This window comes from Sus scrofa, chromosome 8, assembly GCF_054392235.1.
Source record: "Sus scrofa isolate SSC_HxYL_T2T_F1_AM1 chromosome 8, Sscrofa_HxYL_maternal_Yorkshire_Landrace_v2.0, whole genome shotgun sequence".
Classification (NCBI taxonomy): domain Eukaryota; kingdom Metazoa; phylum Chordata; class Mammalia; order Artiodactyla; family Suidae; genus Sus; species Sus scrofa.
The window spans coordinates 110359941-110384976 of NC_139390.1; the positions used below are offsets into that span (position 1 = coordinate 110359941).

General features: G+C 35.5%; 1 long non-coding RNA gene and 1 pseudogene across 2 annotated transcripts in view; one reads left to right on the plus strand and one right to left on the minus strand.

Moving 5' to 3' along the window:
• LOC106504732 (uncharacterized) overlaps positions 1-25036 on the minus strand; it is an 832408-nt gene that overhangs the window by 532812 nt on the left and 274560 nt on the right. The window lies entirely within an intron of this gene.
• On the plus strand, positions 22787-24168 carry LOC100523264 (eukaryotic translation initiation factor 3 subunit M-like; annotated as a pseudogene).

Here is a 25036-nt window from a genome sequence, read left to right on the forward strand (position 1 = left end):
GGAACAAGACGGGATGCCCACTCTCACCACTGTTATTCAATAGTATTGAAGTCCTAGCCACAGCAATCAGACAAACAAAAGAAATAAAAGGCATCCAAATGGGAAGAGAAGAGATAAAACTGTCACTGTATGCAGATAGCATACTATATATAGAAAACCCTAAGGACTCAACCCAAAAACTATTTGAACTGATCAATAAATTCAGCAAAGTAGCAGGATATAAGATTAACATTCAGAAATCTGTCGCATTTCTGTATACTAACAATGAAATATTAGAAAAGGAGTATAAAAATACAATACCCTTTAAAATTGCACCCCAAAAAAATCAAATACCCAGGAATACACCTGACCAAGGAGGGGAAAGACATATGCTAAGAACTATAAAACATTAATCAAAGAAATTAAAGACGATGGAAAGATATGGGAAGATATGCCAAGATTTTTAAAAAGTCCTTGCTTTTCACAGGTTATAAGTGAATCTAAAAGAGATGGCCTTTTCTGATAAAAATACCTTTTTCTTATTTCAAGTGTATAGACTTCTTTCTGGAAATTAGGTTCATATTTTCTGAGGTTATAAACACTGAGTCAAGAGCATACTCTTGAAGTAAACATTCCAGGAGTTAGGCTAGATGATATGTATGATTAAGGTACTGCTGTGCTCACTTTTGGAAGTTTATACTTAAACCAGAGAAAATCAGCTACAAGATGAATCTAAATAAATATTACGCCTGAATATATTATGTATACTGAAGTTTTAGTTTTTCAGCTTTCATAGCAGTAATGATTCAGATCAGCTTTGAGGGTTTTTTTGTTTGTTTTTTGTTTTTTGTTTTTTTGTTTTTTTTGCTTTACCAAAAACACCACAAAGCAGAAAATGCAGAAGCAGTGAAATGTTTTTGAGATTTTTACATTTAAAATGTTTTTAAATGCTAAATTCTTACCTATATACCACTGGGGAAATACTTGCAAATAAATTTTGAGGTATGGACATTAGGAAAAAAGGAAACAGCAAACATTATGCTTTACTAGACACTTTCCTTCCTTTCTTTTCTTTCTTCTGTTTCAGCTGCACCCACTGCATATGAAAGTTCCTGGGCTAGGGACCGAACCTGAGCCTCAACCTATACCACAGGTGCAGCAATATGGGATCCTTAACCCACTATGCTGGCCAGGGATTGAACTGTCAATCTTTGATTAAAAGTATGGAAGAAAAGCAACCTGAAATGGGTCAACTGAAAAAATAATTATAATAACTACTAAATACTAAAAGGTACATTAATGTACTAAAATGTACATTAAAATGTATCTTTATTTGAAAGAGGAAAACAGATTTAGCTAGAGGTTATATTCAAAGCATTTAGTAATTGCTGGGTACAGTCACCAATTAATGACAATGGCATTGCCGTCAACTGCCAAAACAACCTTACCCGTGCCATTAACTGGATACCAAGCCAACAGTCTGCATGTGATGTACCCCACAAAATTGCTCAATATCTTAATATATAAAATAAATAAATGAAATATTTAAGCTTTTTATAGTTCACTTACTAGAAGATTTTTTTATTTCTTTGGACTGATCATTTAATGGAGGGGAAAAAACTGATTTTGTTTGTTCAGAAAAATTTGTGAATCTTTTCCATTAATGTGCAAGGGATGATGGAAATATGGTGACCAGTTACTTGATTTACTAGGGGTGAAAGAAGAAGCTGATAGAGAGAGAAAAAGGAATTTAGAAAAATGGCAACATAGAAGGATGGCCAATGAGAAGTTTCCAGTAACCAGCATGGCTAGAGGGCTTTTAAGAACCTCTGTCCTGATTTAACTTGCTTTTTTGTTGTTGTTGTTCTTTCTGTGTTTAATCCTCCTCTAATAACCATCAAACCTAAGACACATAGATAACCCTGTTGTGGTAAAGCTTCGAGAAATTAAAAACCATGGCTGAGTATATACCTAAGAAAGAAGCAGAGAGTAGAAAAAAGACACAGCTGGAAAGAAAATGACAAATAGGAATTGAGAAATCTACAGAAGCAGGAATTTAGAGCAGACTAAAAACTGACCCACCTTAAACCAAGAATCAGTAGAAATACTGGGCAAAGTATGGTGTGCCTCTCACAATATTTAAGGTGGAAGTTGGTCTACTATATTTGAATATATACCAAAAAGGAAGTAATACCAGAAAGCGTGAATACTTGGGACAGCTTTGCTTTACTATATAATACTTTACTATATAATAACGCTTTCCAATAGTTGTTAATTCTCACTGTCAAAGAATTTAAAGGTATTTTAGAAAAAGTACAGGTTTATGGCTTATATGATATACATGCTGCTTTTCTTATTTCTATTATTTTAGAAGCATCACTTTTAAATGATTTAAAATGATTTAAATCTTTGACTCAATGTTTTCTAACACATTGAATCATTTAAAAATATGAAATGTTTCTATCAAATAAACCAAAAAACCTCCTCTCTCATCCTAAAAAAATATATTCAATCATTCAATGTCATTCTCATTCAAATGCATGGATAGTCTGTCACATATTTATGGGCCATTTGGGTGGAAATACAGGAAAAGAACATTCTTGATGTCAGCTAAGCAAATCACTTGTATGGACCATAACTGACATTGAAACCAATTTCTTCGTCAATGTTTGTATAGGAGATGTCTTGGAAATGGGCCAACTCTGTAAGCCCACCTGTGTCAAATCAAACCCTGGGAACCAGTCTAGAGGTAGGAATTATGTGAGGCAGATAAAATTTTTATTTACTTCTTGGAATTTAGCTGGTATTTTTGACTATTTTTCTTCTGCTAACTTTGAGTTTCATTCGTTCCTTTTGTAGTTTCTTAAGGCTAAATCGTATGCCTTTGATAATCTTTCTTTTTCCTAAAATATCTTACTAATGCCATAAATTTCTCTCTGTGCATGGTTTAGCTGCACTCTATAACTTTTGCATTTTAGTTTCATTCAGAACAAAATACTTGCTAATCATCCTTTTCATTTCTTCTGTGACCGGCGGTTTATTTAAGAAAGCGTCATTTCCAAATATGACTTATCCTGATATCTTTTGATTACTGATTTCCAATTTAATTCCTTTGTGATAACATAGTTTATGACTTTAATCTTTTAAATTTTATTTAAACATATTTTATGACTCAGCACATGGTCCACCTTGATAAATACTTCCTACACACTAGAGAAGAATGTGCGTTCTGTTGTTGTTAGTTGGAGGGTACTATAAATGTCAATTAGGTCAAGTCAGTCAATGATTTTGCTCAACTCTATAAACTTCCTAATATGCTGTTTTCTAATTCTATTAATTATTGAAAATGAATGTTGAAATCTTCAACTATAATATATTATAATTATTATGATTATATTATATAAATATTATAGATTTATATTATTAAATATAATATTATAACAAATATAATTACTATTATATAAGTTATAATAATATAACTCATATTATAAGTATATTATAATAAGTAAATATACTTATACTTAAATATATTTCTCCTTATACTTCTATCAGTTTTTGTTTCATATATTTGGAAGTTCTATTATTAAGTACATAAATATTTAGAACTGTTATGTGCCAGCAGCACCAAAAAGTGGGATTCTGCTTTAACAACTACCCAAAAATGTGAAAGTGGCTTTAGAATTAAGTAATGGGTAGAGGCTGGAGGAATTTTGAGGTGCGTGATGCAAATATGGACATTAAAGGTAATTTTGATAAAAACTCAGAAAGAGGACAGTTATGGAGATACTTCCATCTTCTTAGAGAATATATAAATAACCAATAGACTTTTGGTAGAAATATAGATGATAAAGGCCATTCTGGAAAAGTCTCAAGATGGAAATGAGGAACATATTATAGGAAAGGTGATCCTTGATATAAAGTGGCAAAGAACCTGGGTAAATTGTATTCATGTTCTAATGTTCTATAAAATAGAACTTGCAAGCAATGAACCTGTATATTTAGCAGAGGAGATTTCTAAGCAAAGTATTGAAGGAGTAGCTTCATCCCTCATGTCTACTGGTAATAAAATTCCAAAGGAAGAAATCAAGTAAAAAGGAACCAGAACGTGGAGCTGAAAAAAATCTCAGCCTATCCATATCACGAAAGAGAGAAAGCTTATTCTAAAAAGAACACTAAGTGTGTGTCTCAACAATCATTTGATAAAGAAATGATGAGTGTGGCTCTTAAAATTTTCAGCCATCTCAAGAAAAGACCAGGAATAAATAGGATTAAACCAGCAAAGACACTGCCAATTGAACTGAAGGGGACAGAAAAAGTGGGAGAGAATGAAGGAAGGCTGTCAAACTCCTGGGATTTTACATTGAGCTATTCAGCTGTGAACATGTACCACTCTTCAAGAAAGAGAGGAAGAAGGACCCCAAAGGTGATTCAGAGATTTTAAGGGCTGCCACTTTCACCACAGGCCCAGTGCACAGGTTCAGGGGAAAGGAAGGACAAGGTTGTCTCCAATTTGGTTTTAAGGGGAGAGGGGGAACACTGGCTTCACAGAAAGCCCCAGTGTGGGTAGGGCCTCCACAGAAAGCCTTGGCCCTGCCTTGCCACAGGGGCAGGGTCAACCAGATGAGCTGTGGGAGTGACTTTACCACCCTAGTGGACCTGGAGGACAAAGCACTGAAGCAAGAAGGATTATTCTTGCATCCTACTATGTAATGGGTTTGCTCTGCTAGGTTTTAGACTTTCTTAGGACCCATCACTCCTCCTTTCTTTCCTATTTCTCCCTTTGGAATGGGAATGTCTAGCCTACATCCTGAACCTCAGCAAGTAACAAGATGTTCCTAGTTTTCTGCCTCACTTAAGCCCTTTCTTCACCTGCTTACTGCACTCTGAACTTGTCTCCCACTGGCAAGGGATCTGCCAAATAGGAAGATTGTGTGACATGTACTGTGACCTTCCTGACTTTCAAAATTGCTATTTAATATTCTTTATTGCTATTCCCCAGAGAAGGAATGATTCTTATCATCGTAATTGCCCATTTACTGCTTGAGCCCATGAGCTTGCCATGGACCAGATTATACTTATGGGTTAGCTCACCAAGGCTCAGTTTCATCTGCTATGTTTTCTTCCACTTTCTAACTGGTTAAGTATTACTGTAGTCCTAGTTAGGCCATGTTTAATTTGGATAGCCATACCTATGCCTATCCAAATTTAACACGGCCATCATACTGCCATTTAAAAAAAAAAATTCTTTGATAACTTCTCAGTATTCTGAACTGGAGACCGGCACTTGCCATCTGCCACTACACAGATTGGATCATAAGTCACTGCAGCTGCTGACCTTCAACACCCCCTGAAAGGAGCTCAGGGCAAAGATCAGGAGTGAAGTACTCTGTGCTCTGGAAAAAAACTGACAGAACAGGTCCTCAGATAGTTAGGTATTTTCAGGAGAAGATTTTATGAGCCCAATTCTTGCATCTCTTTGTAGCTAGAAAAGCACTAAAATCCTTCATGGTGACATCTGTTTCTTGAGACTAGCAGAAACTTTCATGAGACTAGTGGCAACCTTCTGTAAAAAAACAAAAAAAAACAAAAACAAACAAACAAACAAACAAAAAAAAAACCTTTCATGACACTAGTGGCAATCTGCTTGCATGCATGTACCTCCACTCTTCAGCAAAAGCACACATATACTGACATTCCTCCTTTCCTCTTTGGAGTGGTTTTTCAGAGCTATCTGAAATGCTGCCTCCCAGGCTATAGTCTTCATTTTGCCCCAAATAAAACTTAACTCTCAACTTTTAGGTTGTGCATACTTTTTAAGTTGACATCATGTACTGAAGAAAGCACAAACAACTTACTCCCAACTGAAGTCTCTCAAAAATCTGTCTCAAGTTTCCTTTTTCAATTATCAATTATTATCCAACAAAGCTGGTCACTGAGCTGCCTCTGGAATGTTACTCACCTTCTCTCTACATCTGGGCTTCCCAACTGACAATTCTTTCTTAACCAGGCACAACCAACTACCTTCCCTCTTAATACTACAATCATATTCCTATTTCAAGACCCAGCTGAAATCTTACCTTCCCTCCAAAGTGATTTACTTAAGGGTACCCTCCCTGGACTGAGATAGGAGGGCAGAATGTTGAACAGTGGAAGCTACACGAGAAGAAAGTTCCACAAAGGAAGGGACCTCAAACAGACTATAAGGCCTCTTGAGAGTCAAGCCATAAAGAGCATATTCTTACCCTTTGTCCAGAGACCTTGCAGACTTTTCTTTCTCAGACAAAAAATAACTTCTAGTTCAGCCAAAAACCATTGTTTACATTGCCCTAAATTCCCTTTTAATTAGTTATGGCAAGATCAGAAGGAGTGCAAATGAAAATGGCATAAAACCACCAGCTATCACTTTTAGAAGTGTTAATGAATGCCCCAAGGATTTTTTTTTTTTTTAATTGCATGAGAACAGACAAGCAAATGTCTCCATAAAACTGTCACTTCTTAGGGAAAAGTGCTAATGCTATGCAAATTAAAATTTGAAAGTCTACTTAACTGAAATCAGCAACACCAAGAGTTGCACATATAGAAAACATCATTCATCAGCCTGAGAACAGAGCTGTCCAAGCTTTGATAGCTATACATATCTCTAGTTTAGCCATTTGAGGGAACACTCTCATTTGAAGTTACAAAATAAGCAAGGAGCCTTAACAGACTTAGAAGAGATTTTCCCTGATTGGGAACCTGGTCAAGTGGAGATGGAGGGCTAAGCTGATGTCTCTCCTTGAGAAAATTTCATAAAAGCTGAAGAATTCTTGACAAATGGATGTAACTGCATGTGAATCCCCTTAAAAAACTTTTCAGCCACTGTGATTCTTAAATTTCTCCATTAGACAAATGTGATTTCTAAAATGTTCTAAATGAAATTTTTTTGGATTTGGCTATAGATATTAAAATATATATGAAGCAGCATTCCTATTCTTCTCTTTTTAATTTAAATGTTTTAAAAGGCAGTTATGTTCCAATTCTTTTTCTAATTTCTTACCAGTTTTGGGCAAAAAAATTTAACCATGTTACTCTCTGATAGCACAATTAAAATAAATCATTAGTCACAGAATGCATAATCTTTATAAATTTTAGCTTGGCATTAGCTAAGAGAAAGCCTAAGGCTTTCCAACCTCAAAAAACATATGTCAAAGAGTGTTCTGTGTGTTTTTCTCTAGGAGTTTTATAGTGTCTCATCATATATTTAGGTCTTTAATCCATTTTGAGTTTATTTTTGTGTATGGTGTTAGAGAATGTTCTAATTTTATTCTTTTACATGTAGCTGTCCATTTTTTCCCAGCACCACTTACTGAAAAGCCTGTCTTTCCTCTAATGTATGTTCTTGACTCCTCTGTCACAGATTAGTTGAAGGTGAGCCCTCTGATTACCTAGCTGACCACCTGCAGAAAAATGTCCAGGGCAAGGCACAGGGATAGGGATGTCAGAGAGAGCCCAGGGATCTTGTTGATATAAAAAACAGAGGTCGGTGTCCAGGAAAATGAAGGTGGCTAGAACTGGCATCACAGAGCAGTGGACGGGACAACACTTTACGAAGAGACACTCGGGATCTGCAGAAGTTTTTGTTGAGTATTCATTCAGTGGAGTCCTGATCAGTACATACACATAAGGAAACTACCTGAAGCCACGTAAAGAAAAGATCAAAGGAAGAAGTGTTTAGAGGTCAAACAGCATCAAAAATGTCTGTCCCAACTATCAGAATGTAAAAAATCTCATTATCAAAGGTCAAGGTTCAGAGTACTAAGAAGAGTCTTGTCTCACTAGTGGGGTTAATTCTAAGCTAAATACAACCCGAGGTTCACCTAACAAAGCTTAAAAGCAAGGTCCATAAAGGATCAAATTGTTTCCAACTAACTGTGTCCTAGAACAAGCTCAAGAATATTTAAAGGAATTCAAAAAACTAAGCACCCAAGGTAAAATTCACAGTGTCTTATATCAAATTTTTAAATTACCAGGCATATAAAGAAGCAGGAAAGCATAATCTATAATGAGAAAAAAATTAATCTCTCAAAACTGGCATGACACAGATGATAAAATTAGTAGACAAGGATATTAAACTGGTTATAACTATAGGCCATATATTCAATCAGTAAGAGAAAAGTTGGAAAGTAAGTAAAACAAAGAAGATATAAAAGTAACCCAAATACAATGCCTAGAGATTAATATTACAACACAGAAAAGGAAAAATATATGAGATGAAATTAATAAATTATACACTGAAGAGAAAAAATTAATGAATTTGAGGGCATAGCAATAGAAATTATCCAAAATAGAATACATAGAGAAAAAGTTTGAAAACATTAACAGAGTATCCATTAACTGTGGGATGATTACAAGTAGCCAAATATGCGTGTAACTTAGTCTCTAAAAGGGTGGGAGGGAAAAAAATATAGAGCAACAGACGCTGAAAACATACCAAATTACCAAAGACATAAAGTCATAAAAAATTAAAGTCACAAACTCACAGATCCAAGAAACTTAACAAACTCTAAGAACAAAAAACATACAAGTGAAAACAAAAGCCAACACCAAGACACATTATAATGAAATTACTTAAAACTGGAGCTAAAGAGAAAAATCTTAAAAACAACAAAGGACAATGACAATATATAGAAGCACAAAGATAGTGATGACAGGAGATTTCTTGTCAAAAACAATGCGAGCTAGAAAACAAAAGCAGCAACATTTTTAAAGTACTAAAAAAAAAAACATTTTAAAGTACTAGTTTAGAAGTAAACTAGAGATTCTTCACTCAGGAAAAGATAATGCAAAACAAAAAAGTAAAATAAAGATTCAGGCTTTCGTCAATAGAAAACTTAACACTACAAAAAATGTTGAAGTCCTTCAGGCAGAAGTAAAATGATACCAGATGGAAACCTGTAATTCCACAAAGGACTGAAGAGCACTGGATCTGGTAAGTATGAAGGTAAGTACAAATAAAATTTCTAAATTACTATTTAAACAGCTTTCAAATATAATCAACTGTTCAAAGTAAAAACAATATAGGTATATGAGGTGCTTAGAAGTAAACTGTATGACAACAGTAGCAAAAGGCAGAAAGGAAAGTAATGGAAATATACTCTAAAGTTCTTACTCTATATGTAAAATGCTGGATTATCACTTGACAGTAGACTGTGACGAGTTAAAGATGTACAATATATACTTTAATCTAGAAAGTAATAGAGCAGAGTTACAACTAATAAGCTAACTACGAAGGTAAAATGGAATTCAAAAACTTATACAAATAATGATTAGATGGGAAAAGGAATATTGTGTGTATTAATTTGTAATATTAACAAACTAGTTTTGGAATTTCATAATACTAATTTCTCGCTCTTAGTGCACTGACCTATATTTACAAAAATATAGTTTTCTCTCTACTTGCTATATTATAATCACTTCAAATGTCACAATCAGTTATTTTAAAATGTAAATAAACATATTCCTGTGGACTACCTATTATATTTTAAACTATAATATTTGTTTCCAAGCTTAATTAAAGCTTATTCTTTTTGCATCGTTCTTAAGCAATTCTCAAATTTTTATTGCTATAGAAAATAAAAAAATAAGACAGATATGTCAATGCTTCATAAAACAAGGTGAGAAAATATCCTCTAAGTTACACCTAGCCTCCACACAATTTGGCAGGAACATTCTTCGGTGGTATGATTAATGCTAACGAATGGTCATTCCTATTTCCTGCTCTGTAATTCATACTGAAGGGGGAAAAACATGATAGTCATATGGAGTAAATTTGGTTTGACCATTCCAACTAAAATTTCTGTCATCTAAATCTGAACTTTTTCACTGACTAGTAGGTTATCTACATAACAATATCAACTATCATTAGAGATGAAACTTACTGTGCTCCTGGTACTTTCCTCTGAGGAATGAATGCTCAACCTTCTCAATCAGCTGCCTCAGAGCTAACTACCTCAGCCTTCCGACTGGGAGTGGGAGCATGGGCAGTGAAATTATCTCTCACATATTGATGGACAGATAATATATCTACAGGGAGGTGAGTTACATTTAGGTTGTATATAGAAGTTCATCCACTGATGTAACCTTTCTGACTTCTTCCACAAGCAGGTGAGGAGTGATGTACCTGACTGGAAAGTTCAGGAGAATCAACGGGGCCATTCAAAATAAACCATTCCTTTTCAATAATCAACTGACCTCAGGAGCCATGCCCAGGTTCCTGTAATGGAGTAAGGAACTTGCTCTAAAAGGGAGGCTTGTGCTTGTTAGCTGTGCCAGTGACAAAGTGAGTCACCCTGTCTAAATTGGGGGTATATGCCTATTTGGCCATAGGTCTTAAGAAATTCAAATTGTTATCTTAACTGGGTAAAATTAGTAGACTTATTAATGAGCAAATAACAACTAGTGAAGGCTTCCATTATGGAAAGAATAAGTCACATTAGGGGGTTAAGTAAGGCAGAAATACCACTCAGTAAACATATGGAATCCAGAGGCTGAGTTTAATTTAAAAGGACAATGTCTGGAATACTCTGATTCTAGAAACCAGCTTTCTTTTCAATAAAAGTGATATATTAAGTGATTATTTTCTTCTCCTGAGAGCCTACATCTGTCTCTGGATTGGTTCCAGACTCAGGATGGGGAAATGAAATGGGACTTATTGATCCTCTCAAACTCCAACATCTTGGTAAATGGACAGGGAATCTTTAAATATAAATAAGAAATGGAGGAGGGAGGGGAAAAAAATAGCATAGGAAATCAACGTTTTGATCAAGATGGGGGCTTTAATGTGTTAGGCTATGTGGGTTTTCAAGCCTGAGTAGGGCATGGACTCACGCAGGAAACCTGAAACTCTTGACAGCTTTGACTGACCTTGCAGGTGTAGCTAAGACAAGGATTAGGTGTTTTTAGGCTATTATTGGATGGAATAATACTTGCAGCTTTTATTGTGTCTCTGAACCAATTCTTTGAAACTGCGCTTTGAAGTCCCAGGGTAGATTATAGCATGGTCTTAAGATATGGCTGCTAGCTGGGCCTTGTCCACTCAGGCTCCTGTTCCTGTGTGAGCCCTGCATAGCAACAGAATGAGGCAAAGGAGGAAAGCCCTTTATAGAGAGGGATACTGTGTCTTTTCCACAAGATCGACTGGAATCAAAGAGTCTTTAGCAGCAGATGCAAATACACCACAGAGAGTTCTGTTTTCCTACAGAGAAAATAAATGATGAAGAACGTCAGCAAAACAGAGGAAGTTATAAAGAGTTCTTTGAAGAAAATCATGACTACTTATGGCACTTGAAAGATTCATTTGGGCACTATGTGCTTACATCCAAAATAACTCAGTGCACCTACCAGGAGAGATGAGAAAGAACAAACTTTAGTAATTCTAGACGCTGGACTTAATTTGCCTTAATCAGCATTTTCATCAGAGTTTGAGGAAGATACTGAATTGGTAAGTCAAGTAGCTCCTCCTATTTCAGGCTCTCAACTGGATTTGGATCCCAACATTGTTGTAGCTTTTGGTGATGATTTCGAATTTGATAATCCAAAGAGTGTATGCGAAGATAATTTTATTCTTCAGGCTGATGAGAAACAAGAGAGGAAGAGGAAATGGATGTACGGAAGCTGGAAACATCAGTGAGTGGGAAGATATGATGGGAAGAAAAGTGATAGGGAGGAATGATGATGATGATATTTAAAGCCCATTTTCAAGTGCAGATTTATCACCCTGCACAAACATCATTGAATCATAGGAAGACTTTTTTTCAAAATGGCGGCAGTCACAGCATATGCAAGTTCCCAGGCCAGGGATTTAATCCTAGCCTATGCCACAGCTGTGGCAACACCAGATCCTTTAACCCACTGCACTGGGCTGGGAATCGAACCTGTACCTCACAGAGACCCGAACTGCTGCCACCAGATTCTTAACCCACTGCACAATGAGGGGAACTCCTGGTCTATCTGTACCTACACTACCATCCACCTTTCCTCACTCCATATGATTTGAATCAAATCATAGACATCATATAAATTATTCATTAGTATTTCAGTATGTATGTGTAAAAGACAAGGACTTTTTTTGGTTTATTGAAGTACAGTTGATTTAGAAGGTTGTTATTTCTGCTGTACTAGAAAGTGATTCAGTTATACATATATACACATACATCGATTCTCTTTCAGAATCTTTTCCCATGTAGATATCAGAATACTGAGTAGAGTTCCCTGTGCTATACAGCAGGTCCCTGTATAGCCTAATCATTCCATATACCACAGTGTGCATATGCCAATCCCAAACCTCTAGTCCATCCCTCCTCCGACCTGTTCCTTTGGTAACCATAGTTTTTTTTCAAAATCTATGAGTCTATTTCTGTTCTGCAAATAAGTTTGTTTGTATCTTTTCTTTTTTTTAAGATTCCACATGTAGGTGATATAGTATGTTGTTTGTCTTCACCTGATTTACTTCACTTAGTATGATAATCTCTAGGTCTATCCATGTTTCTGCTAATGGCATTATTTTTTTCTTTTTATGGCTGAGTAATATTCCATTCTATATATGTACCATATCTTTTTGATCTATTTGTGTCATTGGACATTTAGGTTGCTTCCATGTCTTGGCTACTGTAAATAGTGGTGCAGTGAAACTGGGGTGCATGTATCTTTTCTAATTATGATTTTCTCCAGATAGATGCCCAAGAGTGGGATTGCTGGATCATATGGTAGTTCCATATTTAGTTTTTTGAGGAACCTCCATACTGTTTTCCACAGTGGTTATACCAATTTACATTCCTACCAATGAATGCAAGAGGGTTTCCTCTTCTCCATACCCTCTCCAGCATTTATTATGTGTAGACTTTTTGAAGATGGTCATTCTGACTGGTGTGAGGGGATACCTCATAGTAATTTAGATTTGCATTTCTCCAATAATTAGTAACATTGAGAATATTTTCCTGTACTTTTTGGCAAACTGTCTGTCTTCTTTGGAGAAATGTCTATTAAGATCTTCTGCCCATTTTCTGACTGAGTTGTTTGCTTTTTTGATGTTGAGCTGTAGGAAGTGTTTGTGTATCTTGGAAATTAAGCCCTTATTTTTTCATTTGCAAATATTTTCTCCCATTCTGTGGGTTGTCTTTTCAAATTGTTTATGGTTTCCTTTGTTATGTAAAAACATTTAAGTTTAATTGGGTCCCATTTGTTTATTTCTGTTTTTCTTTTTTGGGTCTTTTTATGGCTATACCCACAGCATAGAGAGGCTCCCAGGCTACAGGTATAATTGGAGGTGTTGCTGCTGACCTACACCAGAGCCACAGCAACACAAGATCTGAGTAGTGTCTGTGACCCACACCACAGCTCATTGCAACACCGAATTCTCATCCTACTGAGTAAGGCCAGGGATTGAACCCACAACCTCATGGTTCCTAGTTGGATTCATTTCCACTGAGCCATGATGGGAACTCCTATTTTTATTTTCATTACTCTAGGAGGTTTATCTGAAAAGATACTGCTGCTATGGTTTATGTCAGAGAATGTTCTGCCTATATTTTCTTCTAGGAGGTTTATAGTATCCAGTCTTATATTTAGGTCTTTAATCCTCTTTGAGTTTATTTTTGTGTATGGTATTAGACAGTGTTCTAATTTCATTCTTTTACATGTAGCTGTCCAGTTTTCTCAGCACATTATTGAAGAGACTGTCTTTTCTCCATTCTATATTCTTGCCTCCTTTGTTGTAGATTAGTTGGCCATAGGTGGATGAGTTTATTTCTGGACTTTCCACCCTGTTCCACTCTCCTATGTTTCTGTTTTTTGTGCCAGATGGAAACATATTCCATGTTCTTGGAAGAATTAACATAGTCAAAGTGATTATACTACCCAAGGCAATCTACAGATTCAATGCAATCCCTATCAAATTACCAATGGCATTTTTCATAGAACTAGGTCCAAAACATTTTTAATTTGTATGGAAACACAAAATAGCCTGAATAGCCAAGGCAATTCCAAGAAAGAAAAATGAAGCTGGAGAAATCAAGTGCCCTGACTTTAGCTTATACTACAAAGCTACAGTTATAAAAACAGTATGGTACTGGCCTATTTTTCTTTTAATATAACCTCAGTGTCTAAAAATATATATAGTTCCTTAATGCCTTCAAATGCCCAGGCAATGTTCAAATTATTAACTGAATGAAAGTTTCTAAGAGAAAAATTATGTGGGAAAAGTTACTCTCATACCAGAATACAAAATGTATTAAAGTCAAGAGAACCACCAGAGAAGGGAAAGTGTAAATGCCATCACAACAGGACTGAGATGAAATAGCCAAGGTATGAGCTAGTATTACAGGAACTAGGATGAAAACATGGGCCCTGAGTGAGAGAGAGACTTGATAGAACCTGATGAAAGCAAAGATGAAGGCAACACAAAAGAACCTGCTGGAACATAGAGAAGCACAAGGGGTGACCAATATAGGATGAAAGATAATTAATTTAGTCATAGACCTATTGGATTTAAAGATGAATATCTGGTTAGAAATGTACAGAGAATCCCTGGAAGATGCAGAACTATGGTTCAAGGGAGAGTTTAGGATTAGAGATTTAGATGTGAGAAACACAGTGGTTATGGTTAACCAAGAGAAAGTGTATAAAAGGAAAAAATAGTAAGGGGAAGGACAACTTTATACTTGCTTAAGGAACTAGAAATTAAAACAAAAGCCACGAGAGAAGACAAAAATGGAACAAAGAGGTGAGAAAGAAACAAAAGACATTTATCACAAAAAGCCAATTTAAAGAAGGATGGAGGATCCTAAAATATAAAAGGTATAGGAAAATATTCTGGGGAATCTAAAGTATATTAAATGATCAGCAGTGTTCTATCATATATCCTGTAGCTTGTAAAGAGTTCCTGTCATGTGCCAAACACTGATGAAGTCTGGGCATGAGATTAAAAAACTGGTTCGGACCTTTCCTTCTTGGAACTAATACCATAGTGACAGAAGCAGTTATCAACCAAATGATTGTGCAAAGAAATAATTTCACCAACTGCAATGAGTGCAGTGTGGGGAAATCCAAGGATGTAGCAATGAGAGCGTACATTAGGAAAATCTGATCTATTCTGGGAGAGCAAAAAGGATAAAAGATGGTTTCCTTGGAATCTTGAATATATTTGCTAGCCATATCTGCAGGAAACCTCTAGCACTGCTATTTCACTTGTGAGTCAAGAGTGACAACATTGTTTTTGTCACTCAAAAAAAGAACATGAAAACATGTCATCCACATTTCCTAGTGCAGTCAACTACACCTCAATTTTAAAAGAACGATTTTAAGAAGTTTTTAATAACAGATTTCATGTTGAGACATTTTGTACAAATGTTTACAAAGAAAGGAGACATCATCAAAAGCACTGTGTGGGAACATTCTTAGTTATTTTTAATAAAATCTGACATTATGAGTATCACAAAAGAAAATGTATTTTGGCTTCGTTTTCTGTCATAAAAACTTAGCATTGAAACAAATATTTTCTTTTAAAAATCAATATTTTGGTTTTCAGGGCTCAAGCAAAGGTTTTCTTTGAAATTTCTTTCATACTTCTAATGAGGATAAAACTTCACAACAGTAGAACACCATGCCAATAACCATTGAGCAAACTTTACTGTATTCCTATGCTGCTCATATCTGGTAAGTTCACATATATAAAATTACTATCAAAAAGATGAAAAACAAAAACTTTAAGATCACATCCGAGCAACAAACAGTAAACTTTAAAGTTGATGTATCTAAGAATTAAGAAATCAAGCTCAGACATTTAAGCGGTGGTTCAATGTATTTTATGTATTTTATGCATTTTTAATATGTGATGGTATTTGTGGTTTTTAAAGTGAATTAATTAACATTTCAAAGATGTCTCAGACTTACTATCTAATGTCATAAATAGCCCTGGATATAACCTACCTAAACAAAAGCTCTTTGAGGGTTTTCAATCATTTTTAAGAGTATAAAAGGGTTGATAGATCCTGGATAGATAAAATTTGTTTACCATGTTCAATGTCTATTATCCTGGATCATTCCTGCGATGCTTTAACATACTTCTTATAGTTTACAGTCATTAAAATGTACCTTCCACTGAGTGGTTTATTTCAATAGTATGGCCAAGGAAAGCAGTGTCCAGGAAAGAACAGGGCCTTTGCCCTTACAGGTTCTACATGGACTCAAGAGGACATAAAAAGTTAATGTCAAAGTATATTATAAAATTATTATCAAATTATATATTCGTATATGTATACTACTATGCTGGAGTAGTAATGTATATTTTTTGAAACTGAAAGTATTTGTTTATTTTCCTAGTTATAAAAGAATCATAAAGTCTATATCATATAGTAAATAAGATTTTATAAATCACCCCAAATCTATCCATCACCCAAAGATATACATTTTGCTATATTTTCTTTCAGATTTTTTTTTTTCATACTAGAGTGCATGTGTGGGCGTGTCAATGTGTGCCTGTCAAGGAAGAAATAATCCATGTATAAATTTAGCTACAATACCTCCATAATAACAAAGAATTTCAGCTTGTAAGTCTCTGGATTCTGAAAATCACTGGGATCTGAGTAAGAAAACTATTGTATAAACTTAAGTGTTAATTTCATTAAATCAAATGAATACACCTGATATGCTGTGATAACTAAGTTTTAAATCAAAAAATGTAGCTGAGTAACAGACCGGGACATTATAAACAGTCTTCCAGTTAAAATTTTTAATATATAGAAGTTCTTAATATATGGAAGCTATTCTACTAATCATATTAAGATACTGCTATACATTAGAATAAGCACAAGTGAGCATAATAGTTCTATTTTGGTATTTGGTATTATTAAGAATGCCTTTAGAAGTTCCTGTTGTGGCTCAGCAGTAGTGAACCTTAGTAGTATCTATGAGGATGATGGTTCAATCCCTGGCCTCGCTCAGTGGGTTAAGGATCCGGCATTGAAGTGAGCTGTGGTGTAGGTCACAGACTGGCTTGGATCCCGCATTGCTGTGGCTGTGATATACACTGGCAGCTGTAGCTACAATTTGACCCTTAGCCTAGGAACCTCCATATGCTGCATGTGTGGCCCTAAAAAGACAAAAAAAAAAAAAAAGAATGCCTGTATTTTAAAAATCTTATTTCCTTGTATCTCTACCTTATCAACCAATTTAGTCTTAAAACCTTACTTAAAACATTAATATAATTCTATATGTTTACCAACATTTAAGTTGTGTGAAAGGTAAGTAATCAGCATTAAATGTTTCTTAAATTAAAGGCCATCTGCTTTTAACTTTTCAATTGTTTTATCAACTTTCACTATGAAAAATATTAACTTTCCACAGAGAAAAATTGTAGAACTGACCATTATATAACAAAGTTGAAATGGTAACATACAAAATATGTTGGTGAATGCTTTTCTTCTTAACTATCTTGCAAAGTTTCAACACCATGTTTCTAATTATATACTCTACTCTCTTTAAAAAAAGGTAATAGGTAATTTGTAGCCTTCTGATTTATTTTATGTATCACTTTCCGGCCTCAATGATAAGTTCCAATAATCAAATTTTGAACAATGATTATTTAAAATAATTTATTGAAGCCTTAGAATATTTTTATTGTGCCATATTGGAAAGTATTTCACTATACTTCAGTATCTTAAATGAGTTGAGTTGTGAGCAAAATTAAGTCAATATATAGTTTTAACTTAATACACAGTTTTATAAACTTTAATTTTTAATTATTTCAAAGTTGTCTCATACACTTCCTATTTGCATATGGTATGAACTGAAAAGGCATAAGATAGGAAGTACTCACAAACTAATATTAATGTAGCCCAGACAATAAATATGAGAATCATGTTAACTTGCACTTTCAGCTTAGAAAATGCTAATCTATTAATTAGGTTATTGTCATTAAGGAGCATACATAATAAATATGAAGGACACCTTACTAAAAACATATACAGTAGTTTTAGATGTTATCAAAATCACAGCATAATTCAAACGGGTGTTAAGATAATTCTGGACCTCAAATATTTATATGCATGTAGATGTTCTCACAGGCTGTAGAAAGTCCCACCAACTTCATTTTAAGATGGATATATACAGCATTACTTCAGTTCACAAAGTGTGGATATAAAACAATCTACAGAAGCTTTTATAGGGTTTAAAAGGCTTCTAATCACCCATGCCAACTACACTCCTCTCCAAACACAAAACTTCTTTTGAAACCAAGCATTCATTTGCTAAAACAAGGCATCTGCTGTTAAAGAGATTGATTATCCTGGGGCCTGACCTAATTGGGAGATTAGATATGGTTCTCTACTCTGGATGGCATGGTTTATACAGAAAAAAAAAGAGCGAACTTCTCTTGAATTCCAGTGCATTTTTACTTAATTCTAATTTTCTATAACTAGAAATAAACAGTACTACAAACGTCAAGTTGGTGAAATTAATGTGTTATGAGTTACAAATTCATTGAGTTTATCATGTCATTTCATTAGTAACAGATACATATCCACTTTCATCACATAACCCAAACTTTACCAAAAAAAAAAAAAGGGGGGGCTTTTTTTTCATATCCTCCTGAGCTAAGATCACTATACAGTAGAAACACACACACACAAATCCGGTCTTTTGCCAATCAGTTTTTTTCCCCTAAACACAGACGTCACCTCATTTCTGTAGCTAATTCCATTTTTCTTCCTAGCCTTTGACAACCAGACCTTTGTTAATGCTATTCACCAATATATCAGACTCAGGTCATCCATCCAAAACATGACAAAAGACCCAGATGCTCATGTAAATTTCACTCCCTAAAAGTACTGCCCTCTTCCTCCATGCAGATACAAATCCATGACCCCCTCCCATTTTTGTTCGATCTCTTTGTTTTCACTTAATCTGTCATGCTTGGAAAAAGTATTTATTCATAGGCTTTAAGAAACACTGTGTTTTGTTTACTCAAATAATCAGTTAATTATTAAGTTAGATATAATTTTCTACACAAAATTTAACAATTGCTTATTCCAGCTGAACTTCAAAATTAGATCCATTTTCCAGAATAAAGACTTCTTTCTATTCATTTTTTACCCTTTCTTGAACTCTCAAGTTAAAACCAAGTTTTGATGGCCCTCTTTCACTGACGAAAAATGGTTTCAAGTAGAAGTGTTCAAGCAGAAGGACAGAGCTGAATCATTCATAAATGATCTCAGAATTAAAAAGTCAATTTAGCTACTTGATGCTTTCTTACTGCCTTCAGTATAATTTGCATTAAGTATTAATGACTCAGAATTTCTATTTTCTAAAGCCTTAAGTAACTTAAAGATAATTTCAAGAGACTTAGAAACTACTATAACGATGCTTATAAAGGGAGATTATTACAGATTCAAACAGCATTGAGGCCATTTAGGTGTGTAGCTATATCTACATTCCAGGTTCAAGGCTTCTTTCTATTAATTCTCACCCTTTATATATATTCATCTCATATATTTTACCATCCACTATGTTTTGGACGCTAAATCACAGTAAGAGAAGGCAGCAACAGATTATGTTTTAAACAGAGAACAACCTATTCAAATAGCAATCAACAGCAAGATTTTGGTATTTTAAAGAGAGTATAAAGTTCAAACTAATCTATATGATTTTATGATCTCAATTTTAATTAAAATTCAAATTTAATTAAAATTGAGTGAGAACTTAGTAAAGTGGTAAGAAACTTCTAGGGTTCCTAGAGCTAGTATTCAGTCACAAACACAACCACACTAAATTTAATACACTCATCTGTTGGTTATAATACCAAAAAAAAGGCAGAAATACTTTATTGAACTTTTATAATTAATATATCAAATAATAGTAGCCATCAAAGCTTAGCAAATACTATAGAACATATCAGTTACATTAGGAAGTTGAATGACATGTGCCATTAGTTTACGGAGATTCTCCCATGGTGAGGCTGAGATGGGCAGGTCTCTCTTTAAATAAAGTTAGGACAGAGAGCAAGACAGCTCATATTAAAAGAACAGCAAAGACAGGGCAAACAAGGCCAAGAGGAAAGGACAGGAGATTTTTTAAATGACTGAAAATCTGAGGGAATTAAAGAACCAGAAATCAATCACACTGAAGATGTCTTTGGGAAGGAAAAAATGGGAGAAATTGATGAATCTCTAATAATGAGGCAAAACCAAGGATTTTCCTGGTAATTATAGCACTCATTGGAAATTAAACAGTCAAGAAATACTCTTGAGTCCTTCTTGCCTTGATTGTTGCTATAGATCTGCAATCTATAATTTATATTAACTACAGTAATGTTACTAAAACATCACTTTATATTGTTGCCAAGTTCAAAAACCTTCAACAGCTCTCTAACATCCCAGGAAAAGTAAAAAATTTCCATCCTGCCCCATAAAGCTCTAGAAAAAGGACTCACATGTGATCTGATTAAATGAGAACTGTGTCCCAGAAATGAGCTACTTTGGTGCTTAAACTCTGGGTCCATTGATTTTAAGTTCTGTGCCTGTAATGTCCTACTTAATATGTCCTCATCTAAAAAGGTTATTTCCCTACTTTATGACTCAAATTGGACTTAATATTCTCCATTAAACCTTCCCTTACCATCACCCATCTTTGCCAGTCAGTTCTAAGGACTTCTGAAGTTCTTTGTCCTCTAAGAACCATTTCCATAGTTATCTTTGAATTCATTTTGCATTTGCTGCATACATTTACTTCTCATCTGATACCTTCTTATTTGCAGCTATGTTTGTACACTGGCTCCCTAGTGAGATTTACCTGGCAAAGAAAGGCTATTATCTTTTCTCTCTTGCAGCTACACAGCACCATATCATGAGATATACTCAATAAATACCTACCAAGAAAAATATCTATTGAGAAGAAATGCACCATATTGTTTTTTCTCCTTTGATTTCTCTTTCCCATTCCCCACAATGGCACCCCAAAAAGCTCTTCTGCCTATCTTTGCCCCCCACCCCTTCCCTGTCTTGCCTCTTCCTCCATTGAGATTTAAAAGTTACTGCAATATTGTGACTTATAGAAAATATATATTTCTAATGACCAAATATATATGAGAAATATGTACATAAAAGCATATATATAGTGGTTGTATATATATATAATGGTAAATATTTGGTCTTCATCCACAGTTTCTGGCTCATAGCTCCCCAAACCCCTGAAATTTCCTGATCAATAAGGGAAAAAAAATATAATATTTGGTTTCTAGTCCTCAGTTCCAGAAAAAGCACCAGGGAAAGTGATTTTTGGGTCCCCCCATAAAGGGTAGGGGCTGGTTGCCAGGAAAACCAACTTTGTGATTAGAGGATCAGAACATTCAGTCTTAGCCTCTGATTTCCTGGGAAGAGACAGGGGCTGGAGGTGGAATCAATCACAATTGAGCAATGATTTATTCAACCATGACCGTGTAATTGAGCCTCCCTTAAAAACCCAAAAGGCCAAATTTTGCCCTTTTCCAGAATTTCCCTGTCAGAAACCAGAACACCTGATGCGTCACAGTGAATTTAATACTGGACAGAAGTTCCTTTGCTCAGGATCTCACTCTATAATCTCTTCATCTGGCTAGTGATTTATAGCATTTAATATTCTTTTATAATAAATTGGTAATTAATGAGTAAACAAGCTCTCCTAAATTCTATAAGCCATTCCAGCAAATTAATCAAAGCCAAGGGGGAGGTTGCTGGAATCCTTGATTTATAGTCAATAGGCTAAAAGCACAGTTAACAACCTGAACTTGAAACTAGTATCTGACATGGAGGTTGGCCTTACGGAAACTGAGCCCTTTACCTGTAGAATCTCATTTTATTTCTGGGTAGACAGTTTCAGAATTGAGATGAATTCTCAGACACAGCTATAGCATCAGAGAATTGGATGTTGGTGTGCAAAAGCCTCCACACATAGAAGAACTGGATCCAGGAGCCCTTTGCAGCTATCTCCACTTAATATTTCATAAAAAATAAGAATTTCCATATTCTCACCTCTTTTTCCCCAAGAAGAAACTCTCTTTCAAGGCTTATTCTCCACTTGAGTCCTTGATGACACTGTTTCCTGTGGCCTCCTGCTCTATTAGTTACACCTTTCCAATTTCCAACTTCAGTTTCTATTCCTTCTGGTTCTCTTTCTTCTATATTCCTAAAAATAAAATCCCCAATATCCAGCAATTGCTCATGTTATTTCCCTACTCTCTATTTCTCTTACTCAAAAACTTTTGCTCTATCTCCTAATCCCGAACTTCCAAACTCCCTGCAGAAGACGTCCATCCCCTCCACATGACCCAAATTACTTTGTCTTAGTTCACCAAAGGTCTTTTAAGCGCAAAATCTAATGATGTTTTCCTGGTCATTCTTATTTGTACTGAACTACTAAAATATTTTTCTACTCAACTCAAATTCACTAAGCAGATTTTTAGGATTTTTGTCCTAAAGTCTCATGACTTGCCTTTTCTACTTTTCCACTTCTTCTGAGTTTCCTTCACTGCCTCTTCGTCCACCATGTGTCATTTTATTAGTGAACACCCCCAAATCTTTCCCTGAGTCTTTTGCTGACCCAAATTCACTTGAAGGAAAACTAACCCAATCCCACAAACTTAGTTATCATCTCCGTGTATCCAATTCCACTACGACCTCTAAGATACCAGACTTTACTCTTCAGAGGCCAAACACATGAACACATTTTCAAAAGGCCTCTCATCTCTTTTCTGGTCAGTGTGCTTTGGGAGCAGAGGGTCTGCCATGCCCCTGTCTTTACCATGAGCAACCGGACATTCATCCGCATCAGTGAGCAAGATCAGGCTGCTGAACTTCGAGCTTATTTGAAATCTAGAGGAGCTGAAATTTCAGAAAAGAACTCAGAAGGTGGACCTCATGTAGCTTTAGCTCAAATTATTGAAGCCTATGATGTATGTCTGAAGGGAGATGATAAAGATGAAAGTATCCCTCCTGTTGATCCTGGAGCCAGATAAGCAAGAAGCTCAGATTGAGAGCCTGTGTGAGAAACTAGTCGAATTTTGGGACGTGAACATCCATCTCTGAAACTCACAGCTGCTAAGCAACATTTTAATGGGATGGGTAAGAAGACTCCTATAAGATATACAGTATATTGCAGTCTCATTAAAGTGGCAGCATCTTGTGGGGTCATCCAGTATATTCCAACTGAGCTGGATACAAGTTAGAAAATGGATTTCTGACTGGAACCTCAACACAAAAAAAACCCACATCCTTTTAAGGCTATTTTATGAGGCACTTGTAGATTGTAAGAAAAGTGATGTTGCTTCAAAAATCATGGTAAAATTGCTAGGAAGTTACATGGAGAATTGCTTCCCAGGCTTGAGCTGATGCTCACAGGTATACTGTGCAAGCACTGAAAGATCCGAATTCATTTCTTTTTGACCACCTTCTTACTTTGAAACCAGTCAAGTTTTTGGAAGGCGAGCTTATTCATGATCTTTTAACCATTTTTGGGAGTGCTAAGTTGGCATCACATGTCAAGTTTTATCAGAATAATAAAGACTTCATTGGTTTACGTGGCCTACTACATAAACTGAATAGGCAAAAATTAGGCTACTTACTTTTATGGGAATGGCAGTGGAAAATAAAGAAACTTATTTTGACACAGTGCAACAACAACTTCAGATTGTAGCTGATAATGTTGAAGCATTTGTTATTGATGCAGTAAGAACTAAAATGGGGAGTTCCCATCATGGTGCAGCAGAAACAAATCTGACTAGGAACCATGAGGTTGCAGTTCAATTCCCGGCCTAGCTCAGTGGGTTAAGGATCTGCTGTTGCCTTAAGCTGTGGTGTAGGTTGCAGACTCGGCTCAGATCTGGCCTTGCTGTGGCTCTGGTGTGGGCCGGCAGCTGTAGCTCCAATTAGACCACGAGCCTGGGAACCTCCATATGCCATGGGTGCAGACCTGAAAAGACAAAAAAGACAAAAACAAAAACAAACAAACAAAAACTAAAATGGTCTACTACAAAATTGATCAAACCCAGAGAAAAGGAGTTGTCGGTCATAACACCCATCAGACATTTGGAAAACAACAGTGGCAACAACTGTATTACATACTTAATGCCTGGAAATAAAACCTGAAGAAACTGAAATACAGCCTTTGAGTCTTTCTGACACCTAAATTTTTATACTATATAATTTTGTTCTTTTGGAAAAAAAATCTAAATCATAGTAAAACATTATAGACTGAAAAAAAAAAAAAGCCTCTCAGGTTTGTCATCCCTTTATATCATTATTGCACTGGACATTTTTGGTTCCTTTTGTTGGAATAATCCATAGGGTTGGCAAGCTGAGCAAAAGGCTAGATATCAATTACCATTCTGTCCCTTGGCCAGAGCATTTTGTGTACTATACAAAATAAAAATTTGTTGTTGTTGCTGCAATCCTACTCAGGATACCAGTCCTGGCAGCCCACTCTTAACCAGAAGAAACAATACTTTACCCTGGACCCCACCTCTTTTCTCTCCTCCTCCACTTTTGGTCTCTTTCCATAGTTCCAACCCCGATCCTAAGCCCTGGGTCTTTTCTTTATGTGGGTTTCCACTAGGTTTCCAGCCATTTGGCTTCATTGTGTTCCACTGCTGGATGGGTGCCAAGAATTTCATATCAAGGATGGAAGGAGCGATAGGGCATAAGGACCCCTCAAGCTGTGTTATTTAAAACAAAGGCAGACCTTCCATACTTTCAGGACTCATATCCTGCTATCATCTAGATTGCTTATATTTGATTCCAGTCCTTCTATCTGGGTGCCCTTGGATTAAATTAATCGAACTTCTTTCTGTAATTCAGTTTCCTTCACTATAAAAACACAGATAGTAATAGTACATAACCCATGGGCTCATGATGGTATCAAATACATTAATTTACATAAAGCACCTAGAAGAGTGCCTGGTTTCTAGTGCTCAATAAATGATAGTTGTTGTTGTTATTATTATTACATCTTGTTTTTCATAATGTTAAAGAGAATGTTTGTTTCCATCTATGCCTTA